The sequence below is a fragment of the Sus scrofa genome, unplaced genomic scaffold (genome assembly GCF_000003025.6).
Source record: "Sus scrofa isolate TJ Tabasco breed Duroc unplaced genomic scaffold, Sscrofa11.1 Contig2471, whole genome shotgun sequence".
NCBI classification, from domain to species: domain Eukaryota; kingdom Metazoa; phylum Chordata; class Mammalia; order Artiodactyla; family Suidae; genus Sus; species Sus scrofa.
Window position 1 is genome coordinate 1,843,504 of NW_018085100.1, and position 16,947 is coordinate 1,860,450.

Here is a 16,947-nt window from a genome sequence, read left to right on the forward strand (position 1 = left end):
GAATTTATAATTTTTATATCTTTCCATCATTATAATTTCAAAGTTTCATGTTTGTGTACTGAAGTGGCTTTTGAAGAAAAAGTATATAGCTGATTTTTTAATGCAGAAATTGTAAATCCATTCGAGTTACTGATATATTTGGACTTTATTTCTGACATTTTATCTTCTGCTTTCTATGTGCTCTATTTTTTACAATTTTAAGGAAAGATATAAATACCTACATAACAGTCAGATAACATAAACATGAAGTTTCATCAATTACTATTAATCAAAACATAGTTAACCCTATTTAGGTTAAGAAATAAAATATTCCCAACCTTCTCAAAGTCCCCTCGCCACCTCTCTGCCTCAGGTTTTTTTAGTTAATCACAGACTTCGCCCTCAAGGCTACAGAGAATTGAATTTTGTACTAATCATTTCCTTGTTTGTTTTATCTCCTTTGAACTTTATACAAATAGAATCATACCCTCTGTATTCTTTTGTATTTCAGTCCCCCCGCAACATATTTTGCAGTTCGTCCTCTGTGTGTGCGCAGTTGTACTAAAAACTCAATTTATCTTTATGTCATTTTCCATTTGTGGAAAGGGAACCAGTTCACTGATCTCTTACCCTGTAGGTCGGTATTTGCATCGCTTTCAGTGTGGGGCTACTGGAGTTCCCGTCGTGGCGCAGTGTTCATGAATCCGACGAGGACCCACGAGGTTGCGGGTTCGATCCCTGGCCTCGCTCAGTGGGTTAAGGATCCGGTGTTTCCGTGAGCTGCGGTGTACGTCGCAGACGTGGCTCGGACCCCGCGTGGCTGTGGCTCTGGCGTAGGCCGGTGGCTACAGCTCCGATTGGTCCCCTGGCCCAGCAACCTCCATGTGCCGCAGGTGCGGCCCTAAAAAGACAAAAAAAAAAAAGAAAAAAAGGAGTCAGTAGGGGGCTACTATCCGTTACAGGGAACATTATTTTTTACACGGCCCGGTCCTCAGAAGCCCGCCGGGCTGTGGCACCTACGCCCGTAAGAGTGGAACTGAAGGGTCCCTGTGTACCCAGGACTGGGCGCTAAGGCGACGTGGCCGCGCTGTTTTCTAAAGCGCTTTCGCGAAAGCGTCACGGACGCCCCAGGCAGGACTGGGGAAGAAGAAGAAGGTCGCGTATTGGACGAACCTTTGACGTGGTCCTTCCTTCACAGGCGGACACACTGCTGTTTACAGGCACGTCTTTCTTCCCTGTTGGTTTTTCCTTGGACGGGGCTGCGCCCCGCGCCGCTGGAAGCTCGCCCCTCGGGGGACGAGGCCGGAGCCTTAAGCCACCGCGCCGGCAAGGGCCTCCCTGCACAGGCCACCGTCATGCTTGGCGGCAGGTCCCTTCAGAGACCCTCCTTCCCCTCAGCCTACTACCCCCCGCAGACCCCCCGCCTGCGGAGCCGGACGAGGAAAACCCCAGCGCTGGTGAAGAGCCAGGGCCCCTGGCACGTGCGTGCGCCGCCGGCGGGGTCGCCAGCCGCGTGAAACACTTGGCAAGTGCGAGGGAGGCACCGCCGGGCGGGAGGATGGCTCCGCACACTGGTCCCTGCACGGTGACTTCACAGCCCTGCCCATTAAGAAGCAGGGTCTACGCGAGCCAGTATTTGAATTTGATCTGGTTTCTCTCATCCAGGGGCAACCGGTGGGCTCTTTTTGAGCTGAGGCTTATGCATTCGCTGGTATCAACCTGGCTGTGAAAGTGAGAGGACTGCTCACGAATCCTGCAGTCTTAAAGGAAGATGAACCAAATCTGCATTCCATCAATGTCTGTGATTTTCTCTCCAAGCTCACAGTTCTACCAACAGTAGGCACAAAGAAAATAACTGTAAAGCTACAAATAACCCTAATATTGACATAAAACTAATTTCTCTATTCCATTTAGTAGACCTTAATACTCTTCTTTACAAAGCTGGAGAGGGCGTCTATATTGAATAGTATAAAAAGCCAAAGGTAGCAGTATTTAGCCTTTAGCAAAAACCTTCAATGCTTTTATCATAGAAAATGTTCCGATTGTTCATTAGAATACATACTAAAATAAGTTTATATTCATGCCAATCTCCTTTTCAAGCATTGTGTTTCTATTATTGCACTAGAGTATTAAGACATAAGAGCATGGATATACTACTTTGTAATCTGTTATGTTTAGCAAATTCACGAAGGTGCTCTATTGTAAAGAAGAAAGAGGACCTGCTTTGGGTTTAAAATTACAGTATGACTTAGGAACTGCTTCTGGAGTTCCCTGGTGGCTCAATAGTTAAGGATCTGGTGTTGTCACTCAGTGGCTGTCGTTACTGCTGCAGCATAGGTTCAATCCCCGGCCAGGAACTTCTGCATGCCACAGGAGCAGAAAACAAAACAAAATGAAATAAAACAAACCTTTCTTTTAGGTGATCATTTACATAGCAATTCTACTGCCTGTAAAATTGAGCTTTTCCAATTTTTCCCTATGCATTTTGGGGGGTTTTGTTATAGTTGTTTAATTTCTTTAAATGGGAAACACTTGACATGGCTTATGATACCCCTACGATCTGCTTCTCCTTCGTTCATGTCGTGTCTGTTCCCCTCGCTCCTCATAGTCTGAACTCCACGGATATTTTCTCAGGTCCTTGAATGGGTCACATTCCTTTTGGCTTTAAAAATTTTAAAGAGGTGGTGCTCCCTGCCTGGAATTATCTGTCCCTAAAATTAATATTATTGCTTTCTTGGCAGCCTCCCTTTTTAGATTAAATATGTTATTCAGAGAAAGGCATCTCTGATTTTGCAATCACTCTTGATTTTATTTAATGTTCCTGTATTGCATTAAATATAATCTTTAAATATTTATTTTTATGAGTATTTGTGCAAATTCTCTCTTGCACTGGATTTTGAGAGAGAAATCTAAGTTTCCTTTCTTCACTGTTGAATTCCTAGTACCTAGTGTTGTGACTGTCAACAGAGAAAACAACCTTTTCTAAATAGGATGCATAAATGCTATGAATGAGTACATGGGCGGTGCAGAAGAAGGAGAATTCTCAATGACTTCCGGGATTCAAACCTTATTAGCTCATTAGTTTTATTCACATCTGAAACTCCATTATCTAGAAGAGTGCCTGGTGCTCAAATATAGGTGCTGAAAACACTCGTGGAACAAACAGAATTTTGTTTTGATGGAAGTGGGGCTGATAAAAAGCTTGGGGTTTTTATTTTCCAGTCATTCTTTACTTGGATGTTTTCAATGCTAATTTAAAATCAGACTACTGAGTTAAACATGTAAATGTTTTCTTTTTCTTTTTGTGGCCACACCTGCGTTATATGAAAGTTCCAGGGTCAGGGGTCAAATCGCTGTAGCTGCCACCCTACATCACAGCCAGAGCAACACCAGATCCAAGCCACATCTGCGATCTATGCCACAGTGCACAGCGATGCCTGTATCCTTAACCCACTGTGTGAAGCCAAGGATCAAACCCTCATCCTCATGGATACTAGCTGGGTTCATAACCTGCTGGACCACAACGCTTTAAATTTTATAATATGAGCCTTACTTAAAATGTACTATACCTCCAATATATTGTCATACCTTAATATAAATATAATATTAGTATAAATAATATACTAATGCAATTATATATGCATTGTACAATTCTGGCTTTTTTAAATTTTGAGTGTGCCACTATTTAGGAAAAGAAATGTATTATGATGCAGACAATAGTTGCTTTTATAAGAAAAAGGTGTAGATATTATCCAGATGAAGTGCAGTATTATGATTTATCTGCATCAAAGTTTTTAAAAGCTAAAACTACTGCTGTGCTAATCAGTGTTCTTCAATATGAAAACATGAATGTCTTTACATCTGTGCAGAAAATGGAGCGCGAGGCTTTTAAAAACAAAGAAAGAAGTTTCGGAGTTTTTGATAAAATATTTTGTGTAGAAAATTAGACAAATTATACACATTTCAAAAAAATTTATTTATATAATTAGTTAGGAGTCATAGACTCTAAGAGAAAGTCTGTTTAGGAATTCTGTTTCATTTTTGTTTTGAAAAGAAATGCAGCAGCCACTGTTAAAGTTTTCAAAGTTCTTTGGTTAGGGACCTGTGGCAAAATCAAAGTTGAAACTGTATCATACTTTGCACACTTTAATTAGTCAGTTCCTCTAGCTGGTTAAGTACAAAAGTTTCAAAAGAAAATAAGATAACTTTCCTGGGAAGGAGGTATATGTAGCCTCTTCAGGCATGAATTTAAATTCTCACTAAACAAAATACATCTGTAACAATTTTAAAAGACCTTAATTTAAATTCCTGTTTCACTGAGAGCTTTTCTTAAAAGCCCGGACCCTCATATCCCTTTATCCTTGTTTCATCCTACCACTTTTCCCACCCTTTTTTCACTTTTTCTCACTACAGGATAAGTTCTGTATTCCTTGAATACCTCTGTCTCCCCAGGTACAGAACCGACAATCAATAAATATTTGTCAACCGAACATACGGATGAGCTGGTGGCTGGCAATGTAAGAATATCCTACAGAATTAGTCAGTAATTTGAGTCACTCACGTGGTTAGGCAATCACTACAGGAATAACCTGCTGTTGCCTCTGACATGTCTGGATCCTTTTATTCCTCAACCTGACAAATTTGATTAATCATTGATGATTCCTCCCAATAAACGTTTCCCAGTGCTCCCAAATATATGTTGTGCCTCTTCTACTTCCCCAAAACACGTTGCTCAAGACTGAATCTGCACATACCTTCCTCTGTGCACAACCGCTAAGCTAGAACTCAAAACAGAAACCTGACAATCGTTTCATTGTGGCAATTTTAATGGTGCCTTATCACATGCTCGTGATAATGTAGTTTTGCTCCAAGGAAGGTGAAGCAGCTCCAAAATTTATTTTTCATCTTGAGGTGCTATGTATTATACCCCTTTTTGTGTATACTTTCACCATGATACTATGTCTTGAGACATGTCTCTACAATATTTTCTTAGCCTCTTTACTTTATCCCATCTTCCTGCTTGAAAAACAGTCACAGTGCTGGTAAATGACTTAAGCTTAAGAACAGAGACCTAAAGGCATAAGCTATTCACAGGGTCAGCTGAATGAGGACATAATGCCTTGGTCTAGGCACGCGGACCTGTGCAGATTGGCACGCCGTTTGCACAAGCATGATATGTCCTCTAAGGGATAAGAGAAAGAGGAACCTCATGGCCAAGGGGTTTATGAGGGGTCCTTAGCAGAATATGCATCAGCAAAGAGAACCAAGGTGCAAACCTAGGCAGCCTTTTGCAGAAGCACAGGGAGGATTCTCTGGAATGCTCTGCATAGCTAACTCCAATGCTGATGAGTGTTATGTGCCTAAAGGTCAGAGTAAAAGCTTAACCTTCTACCAGCTCAGTGGCTTTTAAAATAATAAAAGAACTTACAAACCCTATATCCTCCACCCATAGCCCCTCCTCACTTGGCCTCATTCTCAAGAGCACAATAAAAGCGGTGTGGTTTCTTGAGGGGGTGCTCTTGGTCCTGAGACCTTGAGTCCCCGGCTCCCACCTTTACTTCAGATAAATGTCTCTGTGTCTTGTTTTATGTTAACTTTTTTCCTTAAATTTCACAGCACCTGTTCTTCAGCCCCATCCTGCTGAGCTGGTCTCGGCAGTACTAGACTTGAACAGACTCCTAGGTGATTTATTTTCTTCAATGAAGATTATTTTTGTTCAATATCAAACCATTTTAATCTTTGCAACACACCTATATAAAATAAACTATTTTAAACATTTTAACTGTTAAGTAGGTGATCAGGATGCTACAAATATAGGCTTTGTAAAAAAGAAATTGTGAAGATATGCTGAATTTAGTCTGGAGTTTTTAAGTAGAAGCAAGCAAGAACCTGAATAGCCTTATGGAGTGATAAAATGGCCTTAATGGATTTAATTAACTTACCCTATAAGAAATGAAAATTAAGGAATCATTCTTGTCTGAACTGAGCTATTACCATGGTTTTAACTGCAGTCTTTATGGCCAGAAAATCTTAGAGCAGATGGTAAATTTATAGTCCTTTTGCCCCTATGGAGAAGAAAAAAGGAGAAAATATAGTACAGGAACTCTGTGTGTTTCATGAATAAACTCAGAATGCAAGTGGTTGGAACCATTTCTAAATGGTGTATGAAATTTATCACTGCTTATTCTAAAACCATATAAACCACATACAAGTTTATGCTTTGATAAATTTTCTATAAATAAGCAAAAGGAACGTGTTCTCTGAAATTCTACCAAAGCAAGAAATTAATGTGTATCCTCATTTTCTCATTAATTTTATGAATATATATAAGCATTATGTATAGAAGCATGAAATACATTTCCCTGAGCCCTTTTTTCACCATATCCAATATGAAAACTATACTATGATGGTGTAATATGTGCCAAAATTTTTTTCTAAAAGGCATATATGTGTGTATATATTATAATTTGGTTCTTACACATATCTCAAATTTATATATAACTATATATATATATATGCCCACTATATATTACATAAATACTGCACATATAAATGTGTATATGATTTATTTATATCTTTTGTATGGTTTCAAAAGTATGTGTAATGCAATCTACAATACTAAACATTTATTTTGAGATATTTAAAAGGATACGTTTAATTTTAAGATATTGTAAGTAAACTAAAAAAATTGTCATTTAATGATTAAATTCTTACGTGAAACTCCCAATAGTAATCAATTATTTTTCAACAACATTGTTTTAATCTCTGGCATTGATTTTAGCCATACCCCCCTTTTCTGCCCTTTTTAATTGTGCACTTGTGTCTTAACTTTTCATGATAAATTACACCACCAGTTTGCCTGTTTTCAAAAGTCCCACTTGGACCTTTATTGATATTCTCCACTCTGGAATTCTTGCTCATTGCACAGCCTGTTCCTCCTACTACAGCTCCCCGCCACTTCATCTGAGTGAATTCTATTCTTCCAGTGAACTTCCTTCATTAAAACTTTAGACTTTTTTCTCATGTAATACAAATATTTAAAACTACCGGAGTTCCCATCATGGCTCAGTGGTTAACGAATCTGACTAGGAACCATGAGGTTGCGGGTTCGATCCCTGGCCTTGCTCAGTGGGTTAAGGATACGGCATTGCCATGAGCTGTGGTGTCGGTCGAAGACGCGGCTCGGATCCCGCGTTGCTGTGGCTCTGGTGTAGGCAGGCGGCTACAGCTCCGATTCGACCCCTAGCCTGGGAACCTCCATATGCCGGGGGAGCGGACTAAGAAAATGGCAAAAAGACAAAAATATAAAAAATTAGAAAAATAAAACTACCTATCTTATGACTCATTACATTTTTTTAATTCCATCATGATTTCCTCTCTTAGTTACGAGTTACTTAGAAGTGGGTTTTTATATTTCCAGATGCCCTAGGATGTTTTAATTGATGTTTGAAACTTCAGTGCACTGGGGTCAAAGACTGCAGTGTGCATGACATAGATTCTTTAACATTTAGTGAAACTGGCTTTTTGGCCCAGGGTGTAGTCAAGACTTACAAAAGCAATCGAGAAATCTTGGAAAGCAACAAGAGCTCCTTATTCTCATCAAAGAAATGGTGGAGGCCAGAAATTTAATTCCTACTAATTGCCTTTTAAAATGTTCTGTCTGGCCGGTCTGTAAGGGTTTCCACCCTCTAGGAAGTATCTGCTCCTAGAGGTTAACAGTAGACTACAGAGAACTCCATCGGTTGGTTTACCCGTTGTTTCAGTGAAGTCTCATATGGCCAAGACTTAGGGACCCGGCTCACCCACAGTCCACAGAGGCAGAGGTTGTTGCTCTAGATTACGATCTAACTGCCTATGGGCACCAGACCTAGCAGAACCCGGATAGCAGGGATCCCCTGAGAGATTCGGACAGGTCTTCTCAGGGAAAATATTTTGGAGTTTTGAACTAGAAACCCGAAGCGGCTGTTTATTATGCTCCACTCGCATGTAATAGCTTGCTTGTTCCGACTGCATCTTGAGCCAAATCATCCCTAATCCTGAAGGACATGAAGTGATATTTTTAGGCTTGGAATTCTGACCCTGCTTTGTTTTTGTTGGTTTGTTTCTTTTCTTTTTAGGGCCACACCCATGGGATATGGAGGTGACCAGGCTAGGGGTCCAATAGGAGCTGCAGCTGCCAGCCTACACCGCAGCTCAGGGCCACGCTGGATCCTTAGCTCTCTGAGGGCGGCCAGGGATCCACCAGCATCCTCTTGGATACCAGTTGTGCTCTTGGCCCTCGGAGCCACGATGGGAACTCCCTGACCCCGTTTTAATTAGTATCAGAGGACTCTGGGATGGGTAAAGCATCTCATAACCAAGTTCACCTGTGAAGTAGAGGTGCTGTATTTGAAACCCCTTCTCCCCACAGTGAGCACAGTTGGGAGCACGAGCCTAGCTGCACAGAGTATAGAAGGCCTTAGAAGACCGCCCTGCACCTTTGAGGTGCACCTGTGTGGTGCACCTGTGTGGACTGAACCCCTGAATCTCGCTCAGCCAAGGCAAAGCCCACTGGTGGTAGTTTCTGGAACGAGGGCTGCCTTGCTCTTTGGAAACCAGCAAAGGTTTGCTTTCAGGTGTGGGTACATGTGTAACTGAATCGCTCTGCTGTACAGCAGAAATGACCACAATCTTGAAAATTACCTACACTTCACAAAAATGTAAAAAAAAAAACACACACGAAAAAGTAAATGTATTGGGAATTTTCAATGATAACTAATACTTAGTATACGGTACTTTAAAACATTACAATTAAAAGACAAATTAAAAAAACCTTAATGCAAAACATAAAGCAAGAGAGGACAACTGTATATTTAATAGTGGAATTTGAGAGCCCTCCTCCAGGAAACATCTGGATATTCACGATCTTGCAGACAATAGCTCTGCTGCAGCTCAGGTAAATTGCCTCTAGGTGAACGGACAAAAAAGGAAATACCCGGAGAAGAAAAAAGAGAGAAGCTGCTGCCAAGTGCCAGCTCAGTGGGCACTGGTGTCTTGCCCTTTGTAGCCAGTTTCATGCGTTTATAAAGTGAGCGGGCATGTGGGTGACTGGGCCATGCATCAAAGGGCTGTGAAGGAGTATGCTGCCCTTTTAGGGACTGCAGGGCCAATGTCACAAAGAGTCACGCCCAATGAAAATGGGAAATGAATTCTATGAACATGGCTGTGGGTAAAATTCTCTGGGGACAAATGCTGGAACAGAGCTGGTAAGTGAATTACACCTGCCCTCTTCCCAGCAGCCTTAGGAGACGGCGGACTGAGTTCGATACTTACTCCACTCAAGGGTCACTTATAAAGCAACAGAAATACCCTATAATCGAAGGTTTCAGAAAAGGGAATGCTCTAGCAATTAGTCTCCCCTTGAAATATCCCTTCAGATCTAAATCTGCCCTGCATTGCCACCAAGGCACAGAAATTGGGAAGGAAAAATAGCATTATCTACTGACGTCATACTCCTTATCGCCCTCAGAGCAGTGGCCTCATTTAAAATTGAAATAGGCAAGTGAAAAAACTTGTTATTCAAAATGAGTGTGAAGCAAGGTTTTAAGGCTAAACAGATGCATCCGAAACTGAATGTGAGACTCAGCTGGAAAGTTTTCTATGATTGGAAAGTGGAAATTAGGGTTGGAAAAAGATGTAATCACAGCTACACATTGTTCCCACCTCAGAATGTTCTCCTTTCATTTTGCCTCATCCAGGGGCTGCAGGTCAGCGTTTAAAATTACTTTATCCAAGGAAAGTGGTATATAAGCCGCAGTGCCAAGCAAATGAAACGTATCAATTCAGGCAGTATTTTTGAAGGAAAAGAGGTTTAGTTCTATTTTAGGGTTAAACGGTTTGCAGTTTCAAGATACGTATGATTTGCATCATAAAAATATGGTATGTGCACCCCACGTTATCATCCTTATAGAAGTAGGAAAAATTATCTCCGCAGAAACCAGTCATATCAGTAAAAACCACTTTAATACATTTTCTACTCTAGTCAGGGCAGCAATTATTACAATGTAGTTCACGATGTTTTTTTTTTTTTCAGAAGAAACACAAACTTGCTGAAGAATTTTTACAAAGCATATTATGATCTATGGAGTGTGTGTTTGGTGTGTGGATACACAGATTGGGCTGCTATGCAAAGGGACAGGCTGAGTAAAAGAAAAAAATGCAAGGAAATGATATGTTGCTGTTATTGTTTTGAAATTAACTCTAAAACTGCCACATTTTCAAATGTGTCCCAATAATGACTAATACTTTTTGTAATGACCCTGATTATGGTAGCTGTTATAACTGCTTTTATCCTATAAACTGGATGATTACATAAGGTGCCCACAAATTTGCATCAGTGTGTTTTTTCATACAAGGAGTGGAAAAACTTATTCTTCTTAAAGTACTTTGTTACAATATGCTTTTTTAAGACAGCAATGCTGACGTAATATTAAAAAAAAACAACTAACATATTCAATGCCCGTAGTCTACAGTAAGATATTAAGTAGCATATAAATAAATTTAAATAAACACTGCCCTGAAATTTTAGAAATTTTTTATGCAAAAGAAAAAATATATACATGAGTGTTATCCTTGAAAAATAGTCACATTAAACAGTAGAAAATTTGTTTTTCGGTCAGAGTCTAGAAGGATGGGCTCCGCCTTTATTCCCATCGTAATGAGAGAATATATTTTAAAAAATGGGATTAGAATGAAGTTTAGGTAATTTAAATATGTAAATATTATAGAAAATTGGACAAATTTGAATACAGTAGAATATAATAAAATTTTAACTTAGGAGGATATTTTATTTTTTGAACGATGAACTTAATCATGTAACAAATTTGCTCTTTAAAGGAAATCCTTAAAAAAGAAGCTATGCCCTGCTTATTCTTTTCCCTTAATTGACTGTGGAGTAGAAAAATCTTAGCAATATATTTGCCAACATCGTCAGAGTTTCTCTCATTCACACCTTTTTATGTAGCCATCTGACAATTCAGGACAATGACTCTGTGTTTATTCCTTTAACAGGATTTATTATGCATCCGTCATGCCCACCACTGTGACGTCTGCTTGGAAACCTCAGCCTATAGAGCAGTGAATCTTTCCTTTGTGGATTCGATAATCTCCTGGGGAAAATACATATTAAGGAAGTAATTACAAGGGAACTGATGCGCTTTGAAAGCACTCTGATAGAAGTTCGGGACATAATTGTGATCAAGTACACTACGAAATGTGTGGAGGTTGAATGCCTTCAAAAAAGGTGATTTTCCCCCTCTGAATACCAAGCAATGGCGTGGATGAGATGGAAGGAAAAATAAGGGGTTTTCTCCCCACCAACACAGTCTTCATCTGTCTGTCATCTATCCCGGTGGGGAGAAGCAGCGGTGTGGAACCGTCAGAGCATCTGATCATCCTAAAGCCATGCTGCCTGCAAACAACTTAGATGCTATTTATTTTAGTGGCTTCACCTTCCCGGTAATATCTTGCTTGAGTGCCCGTTAAGATGAGTTTGCATTCTCTGTGTACACACTCTCCAGGCGATAAGGGAGCGTGTCCAGGAAGTGGGCAGGGTGGCAGGCAGAAGCCTGTCAATAGGTAACACACGAGGCAGACACACTGTGTCCTTGACACGCAATTGACACAGGGGCTCTGCTGATGCGATTGCGGAGCTGGCGAGAATGTCATTTTATTACTGTCAGGGATATTTCTCTTCCCTTAACCACAGTGAGGAGAACCCAAAGCAACTTATGTCAGAAAGCATATGGCAAAGTTTTATATTTATCACCCAAACAGAAGCAAAACTCTCTAAGGAATGATAAAGGCCACTAGGACATGGAGAGATTACTGAATTAGGTCATTGATCTCTAAGTTTTCTGCTACCTTAAGATAAAAAGAAAGCAATTTAAGCTAAATCTGGTTAACGACGTCCTGCTTTTATTTTTAAAATTAAAAATAATGACTGTTCACTTGGAAAATTGTTAAAATCCTAAATTGTTGAGGAAAAAAATACAAAAATTAGCAGTCATTTCACCACCAGAGAATAGGGCTGTTTAGTGGTGTTTTTACTTCGCTCACGTCTTAATCAACTATTCTCTTTTACAAAAAATTTGGTCTTACAGAAGACTGTGTGGCAACCTATTTTCTCACATATTCTGCCCTTTGAATATATGATTTTAATGTTATCGTATTATTTACTAAAATAGTTAAATATTTTATTTAAAGAGGTCTTATCACTGATATTAAGGTTGTTTGCAACCTTTTCTCAGGGACAAAGTACTATTTTGTCTAATGGTTACAAGCATGAGCTTTCAAGCAAAATACCTGGGTGAAAATTCCATTTCCGTATTTTTCGTTATTTATGAATAATTTGTTTCTCAGTTTTGACTTTTAAAGGTAAGTTATTACAAGTTAGGTATGTTGTTTCTTTATTATCCAGGGTTATTTGATTTTTTATATTTAGTGAAGTTTATTTTTCTCATTTTGAACTGCGGAGAATTTTTAGAACAATTTTATTTTTTTATTTTTTATTTTTTTTGTCTTTTTGCTATTTCTTGAGCCGCTCCTGCGGCATGTGGAGGTTCCCAGGCTAGGGGTTGAATCGGAGCTGCAGCCTCCGGCCTACGCCAGAGCCACAGCAACACAAGATCCGAGCCGCGTCTGCAACCTGCACCACAGCTCATGGCAATGCTGGATCGTTAACCCACTGAGCAAGGGCAGGGACCGAACCTGCAACCTCAGGTTCCTAGTCGGATTTGTTAACCGCTGCACCACGTCGGGAACTCCTAGAACAATTCTAATAGAGGTGATAAACTACTAGCTTCCTTGTGATCATTTGGTCTGTTTCTATCTTATGCAGTTTATCCATTTGAAGTAGGTATTATCGCCCTTAAAAATGTATCATCATTGTCCAGTTTACTTAGAAATATCATTAATAAAAATACATTTTGAATATCATAAAATGGTTCTTTGCAATCAATTGATGTAGCCAAATGGTTTTGTCCTTTGGTGTATTTACTCTACAAAGTCATTCTGTAAAGATTTCTTGTGAACTCACTATGGTTGAAGGCAGTACTCTATATACTAAGGATAGAGCAGTGGAAAACAACCGGGTAAAAATACCTGTCCTCACATTGCTTAGAGTCTAGAAAACGAACGGCAACAAACAGTCACATGCACAGTAGGTCACATGGTGCCATGAGTGGAGAAAATGCAAGAGACACAAGAAATTGGAAGTGCCAGGAGCAGTATTTTGTCTATTTAATTCGATGAGAAGGAAACAATTGCCTGTGGACGTGAGGGATAACAGAGGTGATGGAGTGAGTCACGCGGTAACTGGGGAAGAGCGTTTCAGGCGGGGACAGCAAGAAAGGGAAGACCACACACTCCTGGTTTGTTCTGAGAACAGCTAAGAGGCCAGTAAGTTAGAAGAGAGGAGGGAAGGCAAAGTCAAAACAATAATTCAGATGGGCGGGTGGCATATCCAGTGTGGCTCCTTAGGAACAGAAAGCTGAAGGACTCGCAAGTACAGTTCGGGTTGCTATTCAAAGAGGATATGGGGGAGTTCCCGTCGTGGCGCAGCATCCACCCAAGCTGCCACAGTGACAGTGCCTGATCCTTAGCCTACTGAGCCGCCAGGGAACTCCCTGAATTATCCTTTTAAAAGATCACCCTGAAAGATGATAGGAAGGTGAAGGCAAAAGCAGGAGAACCACTAGGAAACCATGATAATTCGAGAGACAATGGAGAGGCTGAGGGGTGGTTCGTCTAGAAATACATTTTATAAAGAGAACAGACAGAATTTGCCCAGAGATTGTATGTGGGATTGCAAGGGGAAAAAAAGAGGGAGTTGAAGAAAATTCCAACTTTGGTGACATAAGCAACTGCGGAAGAATAGTTGACATGTGCTGCACAGGAGGAAAGGAAGAGGAAAGGCAAGCCTGGTAGGGATGGGGTTTCAGGAGTTCAGTTCCGGGCAGAGAAACTTGAGAAGCTTCTCCTCTAAGGGGAGATGTACTGTACCTTTAACTTCAGGGAGAAATTGAGCAGGAGCTATAAACATGACAGTCAATACAAGAGACGGTTTTTAAATTTGATGAAACCCTGGGCAGAAGTGGGGGTAGACAAGAGTTTTGAATTTTAAAGAGTCGCGTGGAGGGAGAAGCGCGTTTTCTAGACGGCAAGTCTCAGCAGGGTTTCACTGAACAGGGGCGACACCATTGTGGCAACCGCAGCAGATGGGACAAATGAATCAGGATTGGATTCAGTAACATGGAAATTGTGAATGACCTTTTTTTGAGCAGGCTGCATAGTGGAGCCAAAGTCTATTTAAAAAACCTTGAAGAGAGAGTAGAAAAAAGAAATGAGGAAAGAAACTGGAGACAGACGACAGAAGCCACGGGAGCAGAGCAGTGAGGTGTACCTGGGAGACGGATGTGGGGTAAATACAGGGGCATCTGTAAAATGGGAGAGATTACATCATATTTCTTGCTATTCTGCATGATCTTTGCGGATTCTTCCTGCACTCGAGAAAAACAGTGACACAGGACGGAGACCGAAAGTTTCGGAGACAATGTTTGTGAGTGAAGGGGAGACGCGATGTCTAGAGCACAGGCTAAAAAGGTGCGACCTTGATCAAAATAGAAGTGCTTCACAGCCAGTAACAGAAAGAGGGGAAGCAGGTGGGGGCCCGCTCACAGGGTAAGGGAGATGTTGGGAAGAGCCTGGAAAAATTCTTTTTTGGACTGCCTGTGTTTTCTGCTGAGAATGTGGCTAGATGAGAAACTGTCAGATTCCAAGAAATAGTAGAAATGGCAAGAAGATGAGCCAGCAGATGGGGAGATGGACTGGGAAAATGTACTAGGATTTGCCATTAATATCCTGTTTGAGGCTCTCGGCCAGGGATTCGATCCAATAGCAGGTGGCTGTCCTCCGGCAGGGGCGTGAGGCTTTTCAGGGAGAAGAGAAAGAGACAGCCTGGGGCAAACGCGAAGTGAGGCGTTATAACCACAAACAGGTAAAGGAAATGCGAGCGGAAGAATGCATTGCGAGAAGACCAGCCAATTGCCGGTGTGATTAATTACTAGTTGGAGTCATTGTGTGAAGAGTAAGAAGAATGCAGCTGGTACTTCGGGAGTCTGTGGACACAAACTGGGAGGCTTCCCAATGATATTATTGAGGGTTTTCCGTTGATGGTGACAAGGGGATAGGCCTGGGGCAGAAGTGAGTCCCTGCGGTCACTTCATAAACCAAGAGGACCGAAGACAGAGAGAAGCAAAGCACCTCTAGCATGTCCAACTGGAGGTAGTTTAAAAAGAGAAGTAGAGGCCTACCTCATTATGGGTGGGATTAGGAAAGCAACCACGGGGAAATCAAAGAACCGAAAATCACAGACACCTCTCACCAGTATCCTCGCTCATCTGCAGTATGAAATTGAGTGATTTTTCAGGAAAATAGCTGGGAGCCACTGGCAAAACGTTTTATCCTCCAAAGGCCAACCATCTGTCTGCTGTGGCCATAGAAGTTATGATTGCTCCTGCTTTCCTTCCACTTTCAAAATCCTCCGGGAATGCCCTCCGTTTGACAGAATGGAGTCCTCAAACTTCCGGACTCTGTTCCAGATGAGAAAGCATGCAGAGGAAACTGTGCTAAGTTGTGCCACCAGAACAAGAGGCAGAGTTGGCCCCTATGGCTATGCTGATATCATGTGCTTGAACCCATGTTTAAATGTAAGCAACTGCAGCAGCACCAGCCTGTGTGCTGGCCATGCAGGGGAGCTGCCCACTCCAATCTCCTCCCCTTCAAAGTGGGCTTTGTTGCCAGGGGGGCTGGGAGTCCTTTTGTTAGGGGACCATTGACTGAAACTGCAAGACCTTTGCAGGAGCTGACTCACAGCAGGAGGCCCCGATGAGGCGTCCCTGAAGGCTAACTGGGAGGATTTGGGAGGGGCCACCAGGAGGGAGGAGCTGGCCAACCTCCCAGGATCCTTGGCGCTGGAATCCATCTTGGCTGAAAGATGACAACCACCAAGAAGGACCCTGAGCCAGACCGCGGGTGGGCCAAGCAAAATGATTGGCCAGAGACAACCCGGAAGCTAGCCCCATTCTCCTAAAACTCGAGACTAAGAGCCACGTGGCAGAGAAGTTCTCCTGGGCTCCCTACCCGGCTGCTTTCCAGGGGGCTTTTGCTTGGTTAGCATCTGTGCCTCCTAGGACAATTAATTTCTGAGAGTTAGAAGATCACTTGCTCAGGCCCCCAGGGGTCCCCCTTGCTGTAACACTTTCAGTGATTGTCTCAGCTGCCAAGAGTTGCCTTCCAGACTATTTTGTCCATCCAGGAGCAGGGCACCCCCAGTGGCTTATCACAGATGTGGAAAGCCCAGGTAATTTGAAACCAACGTGTGATACTTCTAATAAGCCCTTGTACATCCACAGCTCATGTAGGGAGCTGACGTCTGACCCCAGCAGCTCGACTTTTTGCTCTGATCCCTCAGTTCTGCACTTTCTCTCCCACAGGTGTATCCAAAGAGCATTTCATGATAAATATGCTGAATACTGTTCTCGTCTGTCTACCTAGCCATCTATCCATCTGTTTTTGAGGCATAATAAACCCTTTGATCAGAAGCAATGTCTTGTGGAATAAGATCACTGAGAAGAAAGGGGTACCTACCTAGATAATGGGTTGGAAGAAACCTTGGTAGCAAGAAAAAAAAGCCACAGCAAATCCAGAGCAAGTTTATCACAGTGGAAAAAGTGATATGATAAAAGGTCTTCAGCGGGTAAGCAGCCATCCTATGGTTGCTAATCGTCCTGTGAAATAAGTATATTCGGTCCTCATTGCTGGCCTTGGAGGTGGTAAGCCAGCACATGAGCATGTCTGAGGGTCAGTGGAGGGATGGCAGCCACCTTATTTCCCTCAAGCATCGTTTCCTTTCCTCCCCATGTGGTGAAT